General features: G+C 44.3%; 1 pseudogene; it reads right to left on the reverse strand.

The window, feature by feature from the left end:
* The window catches only part of LOC119377921 (pumilio homolog 2-like), a 120,031-nt pseudogene extending 108,950 nt beyond the window's left edge, over positions 1–11,081 (reverse strand).
* Between the last annotated feature and the right edge of the window lie 7,462 nt (positions 11,082–18,543).

Below are 18,543 nucleotides of genomic sequence, written 5' to 3' on the forward strand. Positions count from 1 at the left end.
TATATATATACATACTTATACATATACGGTGAATGACGGCGACAGGGATGGACATTTTCCAGCCGAGACTGTCCATATAATTGCTATCACAATAAAATGTATGAGCGAGTATTGGAAACTATATCACTAAGGAAATTCTGAAAGCACACAATACCTTTCTGTAAGAATGATAAATGTAATCAATTATACTCCGTCTCAAAGTACATCTGCAGCAACATTAAGGTACAGCTGCATCATTCAATCAGGCATGCAATTGCACCAATGCACTAAATACCATTGCCATGAGGGATGTTCTGCTCAGAAAATGCACAACATATCGTGGAACTGCTTTTCCCAAGATCAGCTCTACCCTCCTTCAGCCTGATTCAACGCAATGAAAAGATACGCTCACGTCCAGTCATGCATGGCACATAAACTGGTGTTACACTATCTTTAATAATAATAATAATATCTGGGGTTTAATGTCCCAAAACCATGACATGATTATGAGGGACGCCACAGTGGAGGGCTCCAGAAATTTTGACCGCCTGGGGTTCTTTAACGTGCACCTAAATCAAAGTACACGGGGCCTCAAACATTTTCGCCTCCATTGAAAATGCAGCCGCCGTGGCCATGATTCGATCCATGACCTCCGGGTCAGCAGTCCAGCGCCATAACCACTAGACCACCATGGCAGGGCTTGCACATATCTTTAACCAAGCGAAAATTTTGAAACAATCAGCTTCGTGATTTTCCCACCCTGTGTTGTGGCATCAAACAAGCAAGTAGAAAGCCTTGCAAAGGCGATGTATGTGAAATGAATACATGCAACGCTAGTGGCGGCATTTGTAAACTCTGTGGATAGCTAAATATTCTTGTTTAAAACCTCAATTTGTCATCACGAAAAAAGAGAATAAAGATCGTCTGTACAAGTTTTGTTGACAGTGCATGCATAATGGCATACACTGCTCAAAGAACTCGGCGACAATTTTGCAGAGCTCAGGAGTGGTAGCAGTGATAGAGTAACACTGCCCCTGCTGTTTCTCTGCCATTTCCATTTCCTTAAAATTTGAGGGATAAAACTCGTGACCTATGCAAAAGCTTCTTCCATTATAATGAATGCATTCAACGCTAACTATACTCGATTACGACACTGAAGTTTAACCCGCACGAACCTTTCAAGGCATACAAGTTAAAAGTGCTAGTTAACAAGTGGGGCATGACCTCTCAAAGGCAAAGTGCATGGATGTATAGAAGGAAATAATTTAACAACACTAAACCAGGATATGGATGAAAAACAACCTTTAAGTGCTTTTTTCCCCCATGTTCGAACTTTCCATTATTTTTACTAGGGCTACCATTCACACAGACAATGCTGCCGGCGGCTTGTACCTTTGAGGCTGTCCTGCAAAAAGGGACTAGAGAGGAAACACTAAGTGAATAAAACAGTTTTCTTGCCATCAACCTCAATGAAATCACAATGAGCCCTCCACTGGAAGACAGCTGATGTGCAAATTGCAATGCGTAGCAATCTAACAGTGAAAGTTGTCAGCATCTGCAGCTGCTCTCTTTCCAATCGGGACTGTATTCAGCATTCACGATGAAGCAAGAACACACTCTTTTCGCACACATTCTTCACTCGTCTTATAAATATTGTGCAAAATAGAAAAAGCTTTCAAAGATGAAAAAGAGAGCAGCAAGTAGTAGTGAGCGCATGCCTCGAAACAAGAGTTTATAGCTGAAGCTCACAACAATGTGCCTATCCGCCTCACGACAACAGTAGCCAAACATAAGTCGCAAAGAAAACATGACCACAAAACATTCTGTAATAGCTTAATACCCCTATCACACTGGGCGTTTTAATGTCATTCGAATGTAATGACATTCACATCTAATGACATTATGCGGCTGTTACACAGCGATATTTGATGTCATTAGAATCAAATGACTTAAGAAATTGAATGAGTTTGAAAACACATTCACCGTCACACTCGACCCGAATGTATGTTTCTTGAACCGAACCGAATCGAATTCTCTTGAACTTCTATCCTCGAACCGAATTCTCTCGAACTCGAACCGAATGTACCGTATAGTGCGGAATATAGGTGGAGATTTTTTCCAAAAAATGTCACTAAAAAGTCGCCCCTCGACCTATATACCGGCCCTTGGCACAAACCGAGTGATCGTCTGGCAACAGGGAGCGTCGCATGCTTCTTGGGCATCAGCATCGACATCGCCTCCATGAGCCGATGAGCCGACGCCCGCCATTTTTCTTTTCTTGTTCATCTGGTGTTCCTAGCGAGTGGCGACCTTCCTCTGCGGCCAGCTATGAATACCGGGACGCGGCGCCAGTTCACCGCCGCGTTTAAAAGAAAAGTAATTGAATTCGCGGAAGCGAATGGCAACATGTCGGCGCAGCGGCAGTTTGGAATATCTGAGAAAAGCGTCAGGTACTGGCGCAACCAGAAATCTAAACTGTCGGTGTGTAACGCGCGGAAGACGTCGTTTCGCGGTCGCCGAGCTGTGCACCCGGAACTCGAGGACAAAGTGGCGGATTTCGTCCGCGAGTACCGTGCCAGGTCCCTGCCAGTGAGTGCGGAGCTCATTCGCACAAAAGCCGTCGAGCTCGCCCGTGAAGCCGGTCTGTCGAGAGAAGACTTCAAGGGGTCCATTTATTGGGTCCGCCGCTTCATGCGACGCAAAGGGTTTGCCCTTCGACGGCGCACGTCAATCTGCCAGAAGCTGCCGGAGGAGTACGAGGACAAGTTGATAGAGTTTCAACTCTACGTGAATAGCCTCCGGCGGCAGCATGGCTACATGTTAGGCCAGATCGGCAACGCCGACGAAACGCCGGTGTGGTTCGACATGCCGTCGTCCACAACTGTCTGTGAACGCGGGGCAAAGGAGGTGAAGCTGCTGTCTACCGGAAGCGAGCATTCGCGCTTCACCGTGATGCTTTCCTGCACGGCCGACGGCAGAAAGTTGCCCCCGTTCATCATCTTTAAGCGGAAGACGCTGCCGAAGGAGGCCTTCCCGCGGGATGTCGTCGTCCGCGTGAACGAGAAGGGGTACATGGACGAGGCCCTAATGCGCGAGTGGATCCGCACAGTGTGGAACCGGCGGCCCGGAGCCCTCCTGCAGCACCGGAACATGCTCGTGTTGGATGCATTTCGCGGGCATTTGACGGCATCGGTGAAGGAGGCACTTCGCGACGGGAAGACTGATCTCGTCGTCATTCCGGGAGGGATGACGTCAACGCTGCAACCGCTGGACGTCGTCCTCAACAAGCCCTTTAAGGACCGTGTGTGCGTTGTACAGTGAATGGATGGCTGGTGACAACCCGCGGACCCCGACAGGCCGGCTGCGCAGGCCACCTCTCGCGACAGTTTCCTGTTGGGTCTCCGAGGCATGGAGGTCTCTGCCCGAGGAAATGGTGGTGCGCGCATTCAAGAAGTGCTGCATAAGCAACGCTCTCGACGGCACCGAGGACGACATGCTGTGGGAGGCGGCTAGCGAGAGGCAGTCGTCCTCGAGGAGAGCTCCGACAGTTCGGAGGACTGAATAAAGTGCTTCAGTCAACAGTTCCGTGTTTTTTTTTTTTTTTTTTTTGCCGGTCATGGTAAGGGGGTCGACCTATATTCCGCCTCGACCTATATTCCGCATTATACGGTATGTCTCTACCCCAGAGACTACTTAAAATGTGGCATTCAGCATTCCCAATTTGACACGCATTCATACAAACTCGCTATTAATGTTTCTTTTTTAAGGCAGCTGTCCCTTTAATGAGAACAGGTGTATGCAAGGCTGTTTCAAATTCTTTTTACTTTCCAACTCATTGGCGTCGGCCGCCGACACTGTTGCCCGTAGTGTAAACAAACAGACGCCTGTGTGCATGTGTATCTGCAGCGATGGCATCAGCTCCCCGGGCACACTGGATCCAGGCGGAGGCATTTGCTCTCATAAAGCTACGGGAAGACAATTGCAGAGTTCCGCTGCAAACTTGTTTTCCCGCATGGACGCATGTGAGACTATGTTTTGAAAGCGAATGAACGTGGAACGCTCCGAGTTCTTGAGTGTGCTGTCGCACCGCAAACTGCCACGGGTACCTCTGTCACTTTGCATTGGGGAAAGCTTCAATAGACACGGCATGTCTTTTTGTTTTCTTTTTTTTTTGTCACGCCATGCATGCGTTAAGCGAACGCACTCCGCCTTGTCTTACACCGTGACCTTGTTTCACGTGCATACTCAACAGGCTGAGTCTTGGTTATTCTTCTGACGATCAAGCCTCTTCGACTGTCTTGTGTACTTTTCTCGCAATGCGAAGTTCAAATCAACTAAATGCTTTATTTGCTACAGCTTAGCGTCGTTGTTCAGCGGCAGTGCCATGTCAGTCATGTTGCTTGTGTTCATTCTATCGGCTGTGACTGACTACTGGCTAAGCGTCGTCTTGGCTTACGGTGGCCAGATATTCTGCGAGATAAAATTTTTATTCGTGCTTATTTAGTGAAGTGACTTCCCGCATGTCTTTTAAAATAAATAACTTAACTTTTCTACCACTCTACATTTACCTTCCTCTACTTTTCCGGCCATTTTTGCCTGAATTATCGACATTGATATCATCAACGAATTACATTACTTTTTCCTGTGTAGCACCATCACGGATCGAGCGGCATTCGTTGCACTGAATGACATTTGAACCTAATGACATGAACATCTCCAATGTGACAGGGGTATAAAGGCTCGTTCACACCGGCGACTCGGAACGGTCGCGCGACTAACTGGTCGCAAACGGTCGCAAATGGAAGTTTGGTCGCAAAGAACTGCTTTGGCTCAGTCGCTCGCTGCTCAATTTTTCAGTCGCACGACTGCAGTCACAAACCTCTGAACCAATCAGATGCGCAGGAACAGGACATCAGCCTATTTTACGAGCAACAGCAATGCAAGCTGTGTACGAGCAGACGTGAGTTCTATGTGGCGACGTATATAGGGCGCACGCAGGTGTGAACATCGATCGCTTTGAGTCGCTTTTTGACCGCCAGTCACAAACGGTCACGCAACCGTTGCTAGTCGCCGGTGTGAACGAGCCTTAAGACTACAATGACGCTCAATTTTAGCCCTCTCTTGAGCCTCTCACTTCTGCAGTTTCCTTTCCGAGAAAAAGCACTTTACTAGGCAACATGCAATTTTTATCTTTATGACAATACGCTTGTGACATTTTGAATGGTGCTAGGGCTGTGAGTGTGGCTTTGCTCTTACAGATGTTGATGACCAATAGAGGTGAAGCTTAAAGGGGTCGTGAAAAGAAAATGAAGCTGCCCAATTATAATTTTCACTGCTTCAATCAGCATTGGACATGCCGATTCCTAATTACTTCGGCGCAATATTCAGTGAGCATTTTATAATGCCATTTGAAATCCTGGCCTCCTTGCGCTACTAAAACAACAATGCAGCACTGCCGGCCACCACTGGCACTAACCAGGTGACGTCATCCTAACACATTTGAAGTCGTAAACATATTGTTAACCATTGGTCACTCTAAAATAATAGATTGATACGAAAGCTAGGAAGCAGTAAAACATTTCGGCAATTTCTTCACTAACAGTAGTGCTCAAAACCCAACCAATTTCTTCACTAACAGTAGTGCTCAAAACCCAAAAGCTGACTGTGGCCTAACCCCAGTACAGGAATATGAGAGGTGTCTCAACAGCACTCGCCCCGGCTTCTAGCAGTTTCTGACAGATGGCACACTCGTCAGGGCTCCATCGGTTCAAGGCAAAGTGCATGGGCAAACACAGTGAATGCTTGTTTTGAAATTTTTACAGCAATAAAATCATCTTAGCGGGTATTAACATGTTTCATCGCCTTTCAAGGCAGAAAACGAGTACTCCTCCCGACACGACATGTATCCGGTCTTGCACTGTGGGACAAAACAGCTTTTGCCCATCACAAGTACACAAAACTATTCATACCACAAGAAACCATGCAAAAGCAACAGATGTGCACCAACACAAAGCACAAAGGTATCGCAACTGCAAGTGACGTGTGCGAAGGATGACCATCCCTATACTCCGTTTCATACATTAGGTGCAACGCTGCCGAAACAAGAATTTCGGTCAGCAAAATGTGAATGTGTAAGTCCGCACATCTCATTCGTTTTCATCGTTGTAAATGCTCGCACGAGCCTCTGCATGACTCGTCGCGACTGCACGCAAATGAAATACCGAGACGCTAAATGGTCCAGCCATACAATAACAGCCGTATAATGGTGTTTATTTGTAAGGCACTGAACATGTTTATTTACTACACAGCCTAAGAACTAAAAAAAAAAAAAACTATTCTGGGTGGTAAAAACATCAAACTATTCCTTAATGCGAATGCATCTACTGCAAGAAGTCTTGCTAGCCTCCACAGCGTTGCATCTGATGTGTGAAACGGAGTAGAGTTGCAGTATCTCTATGCCTTAACACAATGCGTCACCCCTCGGAGATTGGCCGAAACGTACGCAAATAGTCAACGTGTTCTCAGCATGGCGAAGCAACGCTGCTGAAAGACCTCTCATATTCTTTCACCATGGTTCTAACATACAACAGTGCAGTTTGGAATGGTCGGCATGGTTTCTACGCACGACATTATTATGGCACTGCAATCGAAACGGTATGATGCTCCGAATCTGTTAACTAGGGCTCAGCAGGGAAATCGAAATTGTGTTTATAGCTATAGAATCAACCGGATGACGAAACAAGTCAAGGTATATATTCAATGGACGGCCAGGATTCTGAATACACACCGTAAACTCCCGAGCAAGCGCCCCCCTTTTTTTTTTTTTTCAAACGACTTGAAATATGCACCAATGACAAAGCAAGTGCCCCCCACCCTCCCCTTCCACCATTTTCACTGTTTCATTTACTGTTTTGAAAACAGCGAATGCATGCGTACTCAGTAAAGAATTTCATTTGAAGCACGGGTGTGCATTCTTTTTTCTTAGGGGCTTCTGCCGCTATCTTGAATTTTGATGTGCAACCGAGCAAGGGCCCCACTCCAAATCTTGCGGGTTTTGAGGGGGGGGGGGATATTTTACGGCACTTCAACATTTTTTCGAAAAAGTTTTACGGACCCCTTTAAGAACTTAGCAATTTTGCAAACATCAGTTTGCATAGGCCATCGCACAGGAAAGAAAAGTAACAGATCCCATTTCTTTTCTCACTGTAAAAAGCCGAGAAAAAGAAGCAAGTGCTTCCAATGCTCATGTGCTTGAGTGAGAATACAGATGCAGCCATGTCAATTGTTTTCAATTTCCAAGCGATTTATGTTGCCTTTGCAGACTGCTGACATCTAAGTTCGAGAGTCATACTTACGAAGCATTCAGCTGTCGTAATGCATCACAAGCACCAGTAGCATTTACTGATACCACGTAGCCCCATCTGTTTTCTACCTTTCAAGAATGCATTTTACTGAAATATGCATATCCATGCCTATGTATTACGACACCCACAGTACAAGTGCAATTAAGGCCATTAAAAAGGTCTCTGCAACATTTTTTTCTACTGCTTTCTGTAGCACTGGATTGGTGCACGAAAACTAAAGCTATCCATCATCAAAGTTGAGAACCCGAGCAGAGGACAACAGCAGACATTCCCTTTTGCATTTCACTCTGCATGAGATGTATCTGGTTGCTTCAAATCCCCTTCTGCCTCTTATAAACTGGAAGGCTCGCCTCATGGTGGCCGTTGCAGCACATCTAGTGTCATGTTGCAATTGTTTTGAAAATATGTTATTTAAAAACGGAAATCTGGTGAAGAATAAGAAGTGCTTTTATAGCTTTTAGTGCACAATAGTGCGGCCTAGCTGGGACCATATATTACATGCGACTTGGCGTGTCAACCCTGGCATTACTACCATGTGACCAAACGTCACTTCCAATCACAAAAAATGAGACAGTGCGTCATTGCAGTCCAGGCACTAGTTTCTCCGTTGAAAAACATGCATAATTTTGTGACAGGACGCCTTCAACATTTAATAGGTCAGAATATTACTGCTTATTTCATGGACATCATGTTGTCATGGTTATCACAGCCAAACACGACACACTGTTCTTCGACTTAGCATTGATTGCTTGATATACAATAAAACTTCATACAGAAACAGCACACAATACTCACCAGCATAGAATGCTAGCAAGAACAAACTCAGGAAGCAAGAAAGGACACTGATGTCTGTTTTATATGACTACTCATATAAAAATCTATATAATAAATTTTACACATATCAAGCAATGAAACAAAAACTAAGAGCACTCAAAGAAATAGCAAAACAATGTGCAGGATTCACAAAGTTCTCTGTAGTCAAACAGTAAGCTATGCTAGACAGGTCGGTAAGCAATAATGTTATAAAGGAAGCATGATATTTAAAAATGCATTACAATCCCGGGCTAAGAAGCTACATAATGTGTGCATGTATAAAATCCCCCCCTCAAGTGTGGTATATGAAGATGTCTGCAAGAATACTTCATGCCTTCAATACTAGAATTGCTTTTACTGAAATACAGGGACACCAATCCATACAACACGAGTGTGACCCAGATGTTCCTGATGGCACAAGCTACTGCACGAACAATCACCTGAATACAATCACAAATATATCACCTGGATACAGTAGCAAAATACTCTATTGCTGCTCTTCCTGTGAATGAGGTAAAGCATTAAACAGGCAAATAGCAAAGGCAATTTTTTCATAGAGGTCAGTGGCCAGTCTTATGGCAATTGCAGTAGTGCGCAAGCCATAAAAATTTTCGGCAAAAGGTTTAGGAACACTAAAATGAAATTTCTGTATACACAGGTGAAATTTCTGTGAATTTTTTTTAGCATTGACATTTACTTCTGCGTACAAAAGCTAAAAGGAGACAAGCATCCCTGGCATGAGAAATTTTGCCAATCTGTTTGACAAATCAGTTGAAACAAGTTCAAGGTCACCAGCAACTAGGCTTCCAATAGGAGCCCCAACAGTCACTCATGCACTACAATATGAATAATGCGAAAAACATGCCTGACTTATCAAGAGTTTTGGTTACCACAACCAGTTACACAGCATTAGGCATTACATCACTGCAGCCACATTCTACATTCCAATTAATTCAATAATGACGCAACAGTGCCAAGATGGCTGGGTAATTGTAACAATCTAATTGTATAGCTGTACAATGTTCCCGCGCAGTTCCCACCAGCAAGAAGAACACTCGAGTTAAATCTGAGACAAAAACGTGTGGCAGCCGTGGCTAAATATAGGCTGCATGACACATCGCATTTGGCCACTGACCACGTCTGCCAAGTTGCCTACGCTCACGAGTCCGTTCTACAAACTTTCAGCGGGAAGTTGTCACACTCGCTGGCGAGAAAAACACTGAAACTAAGAAACAAGGAGTCGTAATTTACCAGTGCTTCTCCATTTTCGTTGTCGGAACAGGGGGACCGGCCCACGAACTTGCCGAGGCATGGCATGGTGAACGACTAACGTTGATTTTGTTTACGCCTTTTCTTCTTCTGCACACGTTATCCGCCTCAACAGTGTGCGGCTGCCGCGAATCGCGCGATCGCGCTGCCGATTTGCATGTACTCGGGAAAGGCGAATGCGAAAAGGCGCTGCGCTCGTGCAGGGGTGTAGGTTAGGCCTACCGGTGGCAAACAAGAAGCAACACCACGGCACTGACAGCAACTTACCGACACAGTCCAGCCACACAACACAACGGGAAAGTTGTCATCGCTAAATAAGCATTAACCAGGCAGCTCCGACGCGGTTACAAAACAACCCCTCACTCCTGCGCCGACACCTCGATTGCAATTTTTGTTGCTTTTTTTTTTCCTCCTGCGAACGGCAAGTCCGTGAAACACGACACCGGATGAGCGAACGAGGCGCTGATAATTGAATCACTCAATTCTTCGAAGTGCACAGACTGAAGTAGAAATAAAATACGTTCGTTTCACGGCCCGCACCTAATTTCGTTTCGGCTCAACTTTTCCGGACGGCTAGTGAACCAATGACATCGGCACAAGGACGAGCGCTTCGTTGCAACTAAACTAATCAATCAGCGAATAAACGAAGTCAGCTACAGCACCAGGGGCTTGAAGACGTTATCTACGTGTATTTGGGCGCAGATACTAGCCTGACTGCACGGGATACGCATTTCATTAGTCACGATCAACAATAAACAAAACGGGTGCGTGCGTAGGCCTACCACGGCGATGAGGAATGCGAGCGGTGCAGTAAGAAAGTCAGGACAACAGACGGGCGCGTATCAGCGCGAGCAAGCACGCGCTTTGCGATGCACACACGAATGATGCACGTAGTGTTCACGATGTTCACGCGATGAGATCGCGCACGCGCTGGCAGATCGGCGAGCAAGTAAGTCGGGAGGAACGGCACTTACTTCGAGTACGCTGTCGTCGCCTAATGCCCAGCGGGATTGCTTGTTGTAGTTTTGGAAATCCGGGTCACTTTGTGGGCGCTGGAAGAAGTATCCGACCATTGCATCGTCCTGCGATCGAGTAGCCCCATGCCTCACATTAGACACGGGGTTCATTTCTTGGCCGTTGGCGAGCATTGCTGCTGGGGTCCTGTTGCTCAAACCACTTCATTCACGCTGCAAACAAGGACCATTAAAAAGCCGTCGCTATTAAACCCGCACCACAAAACAGAGAGCAAGGTAACAGCCTAACTGGTACACGAAACGGTGCTCCGCAGCAAAAATTACGCACTGCAACTTCTTTCATAAGACAATGCAGTCATGGCGACTACAAAAACATGCAGGGGCTCTGCGGGGAGTGCCCATAGTTTGGCGAAAGAAAGTTGCAGTGCAAACGAACGGAAGCGGCCGTATCGTCAAGGTAGTCGGAACTTTATTTTTCGGGTACGAAAGCTGTATCATCAAATTATTTACCTGGATGGAGTGGATTTGAGGGACCGATTGTAGATGCCTCAAAACATGGCGGACGACATGTTAAAAACTGCAATGTAGCATGGGTAAACAGTGACGTCTTATTACGTCACCAGACCCCCAAATCATAAAAACCTTCTTTTCTGGCCCTTTAAATACCTTCGCAATAAGCAACCGCATCAGCTTTACACATTCAGTGAAGCGCGCGTTTTCGAAACATACTGCTACGAGAGGGCACTACACCTCCACTACGCTCTCGGTAGCTTTCTTTTTCGAGTTCAGCCAGCGCGGTTCCTCCGGAAATAAAAGATAGGGCGGGAACGGCAAGTTACCTAAAAAAGAAATCAAGAACAGTAGCGACTACTACCACAAGTATTGCCTTGGTTTCAAATGTAGCATTTGGTATGGTGCCGCTTCTAGGTTAGAACCATTAGAACTTTAACCAGCGGCGAGTTCGTGTTGCAGCATGTGCACAAGGTCAAAGGTTCGAATGCCGTAGGTTCGGGAGGGTATGACATATCATAGAAAAGATCTTATTTCCGCGTACGACATATCGTGCAATTAATCCACATCAGCCCATCACTGTATCATAAAGCTTTCAATGCAAAAGTTTCATACGTGAAAGTGAAACTTCAATCACGTTAGCGAAACTGCCGTGATTGATGTGAAACTTTCAATCACGCTAAGTGAAACTGTCAATCACGTTACAGGCATCATGCATCGAAGCACTCGATTATATTCGGTGGGCGTTTCCTGCAAAAAGAACTATATCTTTTTCTCCCGAAATCGTCGTTTATTTTTTAGTTATTTATTTTTTTACAGTGGCATCGATGGTTTATTGGTTGAAATTCGAGTGCAGCGAATTCTGCTTTAAAAAGCACAGCGCTCGACTTATCTGGTGCAAGGCTGGTTCAATATTACCGGCAATTATCCAGTGCAACGTCAAGTGGAAAAAATTTTTACTATCAATTCTTCACGTACCACTTAGGATAGCTGTGAAAAAAGTGTCACTTCTTTCATTACAAACTTAAAAAAAAACTTAAAACGGTGATTAAGCTTTCTCAGCACCTAAAGTGTTATGGCAGATGGTAGTACATCAGAGCTTTCCAACTAAAAAAAATTTTCTTCCCCACTTCACATGGTTTGTTTTCCTCAAAACAAAATAAACGTGTGCTAATGTTTTAACAAGTACCTATTCCTGCATCACATGCACACAAGAAGGAAGGAAAGAGTAAAATATGAGTGCATAAAACAACTCGCACCTGTTGCAGATAGCCTTTCTAATGCTCTTTTCGCTATCATATGAACTGGAGAGAGGTGAGGAATTAAAGAATGGAATTATGTAGTGAAGTTCAGCAGTGCAATGCAAACACTGTAGAGCCATCAAACCTCAGCAGCACGTGGATTTCCAATAAAGTGAACAGGTGCGTGTGCGGCATCAGAGAATCTTCCGTGCAGCAAGTGTGTGGCGTCCCGACATTGCAATAACTGTGCCATGTTGGACCTCATTCGTTCCATTCTTGAGAAACTGGGCAGTGAATCAGGGTTCGTACAGGTGTCAATAGAGAAAATTCAAGGATATTCAAGGAATTTCAAGGGCCTGTCATACATTTTTCAAGGACTAAAAAAACGACGTCCAAATGAGCCTTTTTTCTTCTTCCTATAACAATGTTTCAAATTCTGACTAAATTTATCGCACTTATAAATATACAGTTGGAACTCGCTTTAACGAAGTCATCACCACACTCAAATTACAGTGTTAAATCAGGAAGTTTGTAAAATTGAGAGGGGTCTTTCAGTCCTTTGAAACCTAAACCGTAACATAGAGACACCCAGAACTTACCACGTCATTGTATTTGCCGCTAAATCACACGTGCTCATGTGAAAAGTCTGTTCAGGTGTCTCGACCATTGAGCCTCACATATGTGGTCCAGGCGATGCAGGCCAGGTAGACAGTCACGTGAAGTATGGCATGCAGCCAAAATGCAAAGACAGGGAGAACGAATGCAGTGATTATGCCAGCAGGGCAAGCAAGAAAGTTGCGAGGAGACGATCAGTGTCATCTGTCGCATAAATCATGAAATAACAAAAGCGCACAGTAGTGTTCCTGTGGGAGCATTGGCAGGAACGATAAACCACTGCCACCAGTAGCACCATCTGGTACGTAACAGCGCGACTGTTAAGTCCACTGTTCCGTGCATGTGGGTGGCCTTGTCAAAATAAAACCAGGCTTGCGACTATGGGTGACAGACGTTTTGACGCAATAGCGTTAGTGCCTGCGCTTGAAGAAAAAGCTGTCTGTGTACAAAATAGGCAGAAATTATGCTCCTTTTTCCTATGTTCTTTCAGAAAAATCTCCGTTAAATCAGTTTTGGTTCTAAGTTAGTTTCGTTATTTCGGGTTGACAACGTTGAACCTTATGAGTACCTGCCAGGGAATGCAAATATCTTCCTTAATGTGGGAACTACGAAAAAATTGCGTTTTGTTATATCCAACTTTGAACTGTATTATTATACTGTAGAAAAGTCTAGCCTTGATATATTCTAAACTAGTTCCCAACACACAACAAATGTTCAGGACAGGTGCTGAGACTTCTCTAGTATTAGCAATGCTCGACATCGTTACAATGTACTAACCACATGCAACTCTCACTTGACAGGGGAAAAAACTGCATAAATACAGGAGACAAGGGTGAAGTCGTAAGGAGATAAGTAGAGAGAGAGAGAGAAAGCGAGTCCAGATGCACTGACGGGTGAGGAATGAAATGAACGATAGGAGAAGGCATGAACACACAGAATACATGTAAACTCGCATGGTGTATTGTTTCTGAAATGGAAAGTTTGCCGCATCTACACTAATCTACACGGAAAGCAGGTCATACTGTGGACTTTAGACTGCACTGGTCCCGAAATTCAAGGGTTTTCAAGGACAGAATACAATTCCAGGACCTTCAAGGCCATTGAAAGTGCACTTTTCAAATTTGAGGGTTTTCAAGGTTTTCAAGGACCTGTACAGACCCTGGCAGTTGATCGGCACTGCTTTCGCCAACACTCCCGAACGGGATGCCGTCAAAGTGCAAACTATGTCCGCGAGTTGTTGTAACGGTGAAATGCACTGCATCAGCTGTGCACAGTGTAAAAAAAGAAAGCGATACAGTTTTGATCTGAATATACAACAGCTTTATTCAGAATTACAATACCTTATTGTGGTGCAATCCAGAACTTGAGCGAGGCATTGCAAGGCACTTAAATGCAGCATGCATGACTATATTGTGCATGCTCTCAGTCAGACCACAAAATACTGAATAAGGTGTGAACGGCCTTTGAACACGACAATGCCATTTGAAAAGTGAAAACAATGCTAGAGTGAACAAAATATAAGTGTCGACAATAAATTCTCATCGATGAGGAATGTAAGTCGGCGCACGTTGGGTAAGGAAAATACAAAGTGAAAAGGCACTAATGGCAATGTTGTATAAAATTTGCAGGCAAAACTTGGCACTATTATTGTATCTTGACTACAGCTAAAGAAACAGCCAACAATGATGTCCAAGAATGCTTTAAAATAAGCCAGAAATTGCTCAACACAGGCAAAAGCCTTACGAAGCGAGATGGTAAGGCACATGGGGTCTTTTAGCAGTGCCGGTTTACCGTACGGAAAGTACAGAACACCGCAATTAGTGGTTGGCATGTCGCTATCTTAATGTGCAAGTCCAGTAATAACCGCTACAATAGTCTCACCACATGACTGTATGCATCGAGCACCTCTCGTAGCTAAAACGTCAAGTTGTGCAGCATTTAATATGAAATGGTTATACCATTGCATAAACGATATGGTACTGCCATCACTGCTAAAACACCCTATTAACACTTTTTTGGATCGGTACGGCATTTCAAACTAGTTGACACAGCGAGAGTGAAAAGTCAACAGCCGTCCAATTCAGGCTGCGTAAGAAGCCTAGTTTCAGATAAAGCAGACATGGAGCAGGCTCTATGCAAAATTTTATGTTTGGAGTACCAGTGGACTGCGCATGCAAAGAGCAGAATGCTCCTGCTACATAACTGTTGAACTGATTTGACTAAGCACCGTAGCACTTACAAAAAGTGCAAAAATTATTTAGACCATCACAACTTCAGAAACGAAATTGAAGCATAAAAAAACTGAGAAGTGCTACAACTCTGAAAAAGGCAAGAGCTGAAATTTTTGAGCAAACTGATACATTAACTTGATGTTTACAAGAATTCTGTTACATTCTGGGAGCATGAGACTCTCGACACGTTACTCTGTGGCATACCTCAACAAAGCGTTATGCCACAGAGCGACATATGTCAATTCGATCCACTTTAGTGTGCTAAAGAAGAAAGTTTGCCAGAAGGTTGTGTGCTAACAGGTGCACATTAAAGTCTTTCTTTTCATAGCGAAGATACAGAGCTGCAAACTCGAGTTGGGCCATACAGCTTAGAAATTTTCATAATACAAAAAATTGGTCTAAATTAAAGTTTCAGCATTTTTAACGCTGAACATTTCATTGTAGGTGCAATTGAAGAAAGAGGAATTGCATTTCTCAAGTATTTGCAACCAAAAAGTACAGTTGAGTTACAGTTTGGACTAAGGTGAAAACACATAACAAATGCCACAAGTTATGCTGTCTGCACTTAGGTGGTAATCCCCGTGAGAAATATGAGAATTAAACATTGCTAATTTTTGTTTTTTCGCAGACGACTGCCAAGATCAACAACACGAATGCTGCAGCCTAATAGCAAGCCTCATATTGCATTATCAGAGAATGTCCAACATGACGCTTCATATTCTAAGACAAGAAAATGTCTGTGTGAAAGCACACAGAAATCGGAATAAATGCAAGAATGACATGTACGGTCGTGTCGGGCCGATTGGAACTACCGAGGACCCCGAAGCTTTACTTAAGGTATACATAGTTAAGTAATATAAGGCCCCAAAAAGAACCATGTGTTACTATCACAAGACAGACAGATAAGCGCACAGAATGCCATACAAGATTTGCCATTGGCTCGCTGGGTTCGGTGGCGAAGAGGACACAGTGATTTCACCATACATGTACACTGGGCCCACTGAGCTGCAAGTATGCTTATGAGACATAGTTTGCCAGATGACAAAACTTATTATTCCAAGTGGTTTCCAAGTCTACTGAGAACGTAAAGGGTTACTGAAAAATTGTGCAGACGAACTGACAGCACCTACCAACCATCAATTAACCTGCATAAAGAAGAAAACAAGTGTCTGAATAGTTATCTCTCACATAGACCACCACACATGCCAGATCGATACGTTGCCTATTGCTTGGGCATGCGCACATAAGTTTTCATGCCTTCTTTCTTTTCCGCAGTTGTGCGCCTTTTAAATGATTCGGAGTTTGTGGCGTCTTAACTTCTTTCTTGTGTCCGTGTTTGCACACCCTGTCTCTTTAACATGAGCCCCTACATATAGCATAGCCAGCAAACCTTAAAGGCACCTCGAATAACGAACATAGGCACGCTTCAATTACTCGAATTTTGTGAATGTCCCCTGATTTTATGCTTCTAGGCAACACCTCTCTATGTTTTCAATGCCAGTGCAAACGCTTGCTCCCTTGTGGGAGCCGTTGGACGGCCTTGGTTCAGTGAGCTGCCGCGATGTGACGCTACCCAGATGGTACGACTGCTTGCATCTTTTAGTTCTTCCCAGATGGGTCGCGATTCTGCACGAGTTGTGATTCTCAGTCCAGGACAAGAACATTTAGGTTTTGTCCTGAACTGAGAATCGCAACCCATGCAGTGCTCTTTTGTGAGGTATATTTGCCATGACCTACACATTTTTGATGTTTTGCTTACAAATATGAATGCACCAAAAGCCGCTCCAACACACTTTATGACTGTAATAACTACCTCTAAGCTCTTATTTCATCGTCCAGCAGTGTAGTTGCAGTACCTCTCCAAAAATGGTTCTATGTTGCGGCTAAGAGCTGCAACGCGATTTGAAGAAGCCTATTGAAGAATGGCATATTGAGAAACACCACTGCTGCCACAAAGCACTCATGTGGCAGATTTTAAAGCCAGCGCCCGCAGCAGCATCACAGTGACGCCTCCCGTTGGTAGTGCACAGGGCGCCTCACGGCTATGAACCAAGACGTGTGATTATAAAGGAGCGCGTCTCTACGACAGCCGGAGTGGCAACCAACATAGTGATCACGAGGGATGCAAAACGCCACCCCACGTGTTTTTATACTTAAAAAAAATTGCTTCTCTTGCATTCCACTGTGGGGCGCCACCCGGAAGGTACTCTCCCATAACCACAAAGCAGGCACCAATGCTAGCCAATGGGGGAGAGTAAGAAAGCAATAAGAGAGGGTGGTGAACAGTTACATCTGCTGCATCTAGGTCGCACTGACAAAATAGAGGAGACACTGTCCTGGCTGAGCTTGCTCTTGTCAGAGAATACGGAATGTTTGGAGCTGGCCGAAGAAATTTTTTTAATCAAGCTCTTTTATCCAGTTGCCAAAACTTCAGTAAATGCACATTCAAAGATCATGGATCGAAAGGAGGCAAGGAAGCTGGATTCTCAAATCCTGTGCAGCCAGACAGCATGACAATCAGTGCACAATCTCACACTTGGGGAATGAGGTACTGCACACAAGATTATTATTATGCTGAGCAGTCTAGCTAAATTGACTAAATTCGTTAAGTCGCACAAGTTAGTGTGATACGAAACCTTTAACAAAAATGCCATGAGCTAAACACCACAGCACGTGAACTTACTTCCCTAGTCAAAAAACTAGGCTTGTGCAAATAGTAAATTTTAGGTCCGAAGCGAATTCGAAGCTAATAGTGATTTGGTCGAAGCGAATTCGAATAGTTTATATCACATATTGTAAAGAAAAATGAGCATATTTGTCATAACCCAGCTAACCAGTGCAATATTTTTAAAGTTGAAACAAGTCATATGCATATGTCATTCTTTTTGGTTCAAAGGGAAGTGGAAGCAACTTTGAGTAGTAGCAGGATTTGACTTTCGGTTGAATGCAAGTGATAACCTGTAAAATATGTTATGTTTTAAAATTTACTATACTTAGGGCATATAAGCCGGTATAACAAGCTTTTAAACTTAAAAAATGATGAATTGATGTGAGGGTAATACAATAAAACCTCATTAATTCGAACTGTTATTTCGAAATCGCGCATAATTAGAAGGATTTCTGCGGCCCCGTATTTTGCAATGTAAATTTGAGTGGATAATTTGAAGCGGCGGTCAGTACCAGCCCGGTTAATTCAAAAACTTTGGGTGCCATGTGCCAATTCCCGATTTAGCCGCAAATCCGCAGAAACGATGGCCCTTAGGAGCCACAAGGCAATGCAGTGTAGCGATACTATTAGTGACAAGTGAAGCATCCCAGCCTCGCTGCTGCCAGCGCAAGAAAATACAAAACAAAAGGCGCTCAGCTGAAATGTGCGCCTGCAGAAAAGAAGACGTGCTTCACTGCAACACAGCGGTGACACGCGGGCAGCATGACGCATGCTTCTCATCAGTGTCAGCGCGTCATGATTTACCCATTCTTTCTGGGAAAACAGAGAAATAATATAAAGGGCGATCTGGCGGAATTCGCGATGTATGCGAACCTCCGA

The sequence above is a fragment of the Rhipicephalus sanguineus genome, unplaced genomic scaffold, assembly GCF_013339695.2.
Source record: "Rhipicephalus sanguineus isolate Rsan-2018 unplaced genomic scaffold, BIME_Rsan_1.4 Seq618, whole genome shotgun sequence".
Classification (NCBI taxonomy): Eukaryota; Metazoa; Arthropoda; class Arachnida; order Ixodida; family Ixodidae; genus Rhipicephalus; species Rhipicephalus sanguineus.